The sequence below is a fragment of the Trachymyrmex cornetzi genome, unplaced genomic scaffold (assembly GCF_001594075.2).
Source record: "Trachymyrmex cornetzi isolate Tcor2-1 unplaced genomic scaffold, Tcor1.1 scaffold2020, whole genome shotgun sequence".
Classification (NCBI taxonomy): Eukaryota; Metazoa; Arthropoda; class Insecta; order Hymenoptera; family Formicidae; genus Trachymyrmex; species Trachymyrmex cornetzi.
In genome coordinates this window covers 24,240-28,724 of record NW_017296659.1, presented here as the reverse complement: position 1 = coordinate 28,724, position 4,485 = coordinate 24,240, and positions in this window count along the sequence as shown.

Below are 4,485 nucleotides of genomic sequence, written 5' to 3'. Positions count from 1 at the left end.
ATAATAGTTATAATTTTACACAATTTTTTACAATGCGCTTGAGATTAGAGAAGCCTCTAGGCTCGTCCGCTATGATTGTTGGTCGTCGAATTAAAAAAAAGTAACGGAAAAGTAACGAAAAGTTACTTTCTCAAGTAACGGTAACTGTAACGAGTTACTTTTAAAAATCGGTAACTAATAACGGTAACTTGTTACTTTTCCTACTCGGTAACGAGTAACTGTAACTTGTTACTTTTAAAAAGTAACTTTCCATTCCCTGGTATCAGGATATAAAGAGCTTTTGCATCAGGGCTTTCCACTTCCGTTCAAGTTTTCAAGTTTTCTATTTAATGTTCTATTAGAACATTAAATAGAAAACTTGAAAAGTCAAAATTTCGAAGTGGAATATTATATAAAATGTATGAACTTTTAAGAATAAAAGTTTCACAATTCAATAATAGTAAAGATAAAGACTGTGTAATCATTTTAGATGAAATAAGTATAAGTTCGGTTGTTTTCTTAGATACATCAACATTTACCTCTTGGAAAAGTAACGTTACCTAATCATAATCAAAACGAAATTGCGACACACCGTTTAGTGTTTATGCTCGTAGATATAGCACAACGGTGGAAACAAGTAATTGCGTATTATTATACTAGTAACAAAACTCAAGGATCAGTATATAAAGAAATTATTAAAAAAGCCGAAAAAATCGGATTATGTGTTCACGCCGTAATTTCAGATATGGGTGCTCCAAATTAGGCTATGTGGAGAGCATTTAATATTCAAGCATCAAAATATTCAACAATACAAAATAAATGCATTCATCCATGCGATCAAAACAGATATCTTTTCTTTTTTCATTATTGTACCAGTTACTAGTTACTTAAAAGATGTAACTAAGTTAAGTTATAATTACACAGATGGAAAGAAAGTAACGAAGTTAAGTTACAGTTACTGAAAAAAAATAACTCTAATTGTAACTTTGTTACAAGTAACGAGTTACTTCCCATCCCTGATCATAATACAACTTATATTTTACGATTTAATTTTTATTAATATTTGCCAGTCTGCTGGCATTCTGTTAACAATTTGCTTACTGGAAATCCTCGTACCTATATGACTCGAAACTATTGATAGCTCGATAACATTTATAAAGCCTTAGACGATGCGAATGAATAGCGGTAGCGATAGAAATAATAGATTTCAACATATCAGAAACCGTGTATTCTGATGTATTCAGTTTCTGGTAGGTTGAAATCTGTTATTTCTTATTTCTCTCGCTATTCTCTCGCATTGCGTTTAAGGCTTAATTCAAATTATTACCTCTATTCCCTTTACATTATAAAGATTTGATTGTATTAATTTCCCTTGCTTAACCCCGGAAACACAATAGATGTAATAAGCTTTAAGTTTTAAGAAATTGATCAATCACAGTCGAATGTGAGAAGAAAAATCGATTATGATTGATCAATTCCTTAAGGCTGAAAGCTCGCTACTCTATTATGTTTGCGGACTAAAGCACATTATTAGTTCCTGTTATATTACACCGTGTGCAATCCTAGATTATTTGATATTCATTCGTTTCCTTGCGAAACATCTATATGTATATTACATATAGATTTACTTACCAAATTCCAGTTCTAAGCCTTCAATTGCTTTTATTTGTATTAAATATTCATTTGTGATTGGCTTTTTTTCTTAATTTACAAGATAAAAAATTAAAACTTTTTTTTATTTTTAAAGAAATATGTTGCAAATGACAGGAGTATATTATAGATGAACAAAATATGATGAACAATATTTTGTATTAATAAATCCTACATTGGTGTTGGGTGTTATTTAATGTTATGCATGTATTCAGTATAATTATGTAACTGTAGTTATTCGAAAAGTAGATAGCACGGTGGTACAAGATGCATGTGTAATAATACACATGCATCATATCATCATATGTATATGTAACATTTATTGTATTTTTATAGAAGTTTGCATTTATTAATGAGGTATTAATAACATTTTATTATACACACACACACATTTAACAGGGACATCGATATGAAGTAAAACAAAAAACCTTGGCACTAACATTGTACAAAACAATGGGGAAGCGTGCATATACTTGCTTGCGAAATATACAATTTCAACATTTATCGTCGATACAGATATTACAGTTAGCTCTCCAAAATATACCCATATATCCTGGTTTGAATTCTTTAGTTCTGAGATATCTGGAAAATATTGCTCAAAGTATATCGAGGAAGGAAAAAGTATGTATTCTCATGTGGGACGAGATATCCATACAACCCAAGGTCACTTATGATATCCACAGGATATTATATGTGGACTTGAATATTAGGGCAATAACCGTACGGGCAAAATTGCTGATCATGCTTTAGTGTTCATGTTACGTGGTTTAAAGTCGGACTGGAGAATACCTATTTCTTATAATTTTTGTAGTAAGCAAACAAATACTGCACAATTAAATCATTGCATACATATGCATATAAACATACAGGGTCTTCAAAAAGTCTGAAAATGCTAAAATATTTCGAAAACGATCAACTCTAGTGAAAAATATATAAAAGCAAAGTTGCAGGACTTTAAAAAAATCTACCTAACTGATGATAAAAGGTTGACCTTGGGTGGAGTCTATATGAAGGCCAAGTTGAATTTTTTAAACAGGACCTCCCTCTTTTTAATACATATTGTTATAGCTTATTTCAAGAGCTTTTCAAAACATTACAATAAAATATTTTTTCATTAAGCATTTTTTTAGTTATAGAGCTTGAAAGTTACAGTATCGCCGGCATTAGCATTACGCAAGGTGACTGACGGACGGCTAAAACCTCTTTAATATTGTTCAGAGTCATGTCCTGAATAACATTTGTTAAGATTAAGGTCTTTGGAGATTATCCCTCTTATTTTCATTTTTGCACTATAAAAATTCATTTTTACGTAAAAATGAAAATAAGAGGTATAACCTCCATTCGCCTCGATTTTGACAAATGTTATCCAGAACATGATCCTGAACGACATTTAAGAGGTTTTAGCCGTCGGTCGGACACCTTACGCAATGCTAATGCCGGCGTTATTGTAACTTTTTCAACTCAGCGAGCGCGAGTTGCTGCTCTATACGAGCTTCCACATGTGACAGCCTCATTGCTCCACAAACCAGCGCATCCGGCTCGAAGGACCAAATGTTTTGTATAATGTGTGTATAAAGAAAATAGCTGGTTTAAAAATGCTTAATGAAAAAATATTTTATTGTAATGTTTTGAAAAGCTCTTGAAATAAGCTATAAGAATATGTATTAAAAAGAGGGAGGTCCTGTTTAAAAAATTTAACTTGACCTTCATATGACTTTGTAGACTCCACCCAAGATCAACCTTTTATCATCAGTTAGGTAGATTTTTTAAAGTCCTGCAACTTTGCTTTTATATATTTTTCACTAGAGTTGATCGTTTTCGAAATATTTTAGCGTTTTCAGACTTTTTGAAGACCCTGTATATTCATGCATACATACACAAAAATTTTCACTTTTCACATTTTCACTCTACGGAAAAAGATACATAATCGATACCCTGGACTGATGGCACTCCATTTTTTTAGAAAGAGATTCTAATTTTTATCTATAGAATAACTTCTATATATGTATATTATGTAATTATTATTATATAAAGTGTTGTATTAAATGATTAATTTAAATCATTTATAAATAATAAAATTTTATTGAAATTGTCTTATTAGTTTTTAAATTCAAAAAATAATAGTTAACTAAAAAAATCACGGAGACAGGAACAAAAGGGACCGCCCTAGGCGCTGCCATCCCTTGCTACGCCATTGTATGTGTATACTAAGTGTGTACTGGAATAACATAAATTGAAACTATTTCACTGAACCAAGTATAATAATGAGGAGTGAAATTCATAAGGAAAAGAAAGTAAAATTGAAAATGTACAGGAATACAAATGTAACTTGGATATATAGTAATATCAAAAATTGAAGACTATTATCACTTAAAATATATGTATATGTATATCAAAAATTTATATATAGATGGTATAATTAGACTCAGTTGAATAAATCTATGTATATGAAAATGCCTTTCCGAGTCAAACACTGGTAGTTCGTGTGTAAATGAATTTGTTCAATAATTTCGTTTCCAAACGTTTCGATTCTCGCTTCAGATACTTATCAATGTATACAATTCCACAACATATCACTGTTCTTCCCGGAAGCTAATTACAAACATATATACTTTAATTATTAAATATTTAAAAAAAGATATTTTACTTAATGAAATTCTATAATTCTATAAAAACAACACTCTCATACCTATTACAAATGATAGTATTTATAATTTAATAATTTACATAATAATGTTGAGATTAGAAAATACGAAGTTATCGTGTGAAAAGACGGAACATATCTGAACACAAATGATCTTTCCATCCTTTCACCCTAAAAACAAAGTAAAGAAAAATTTAAGAGAGAGGAACTCA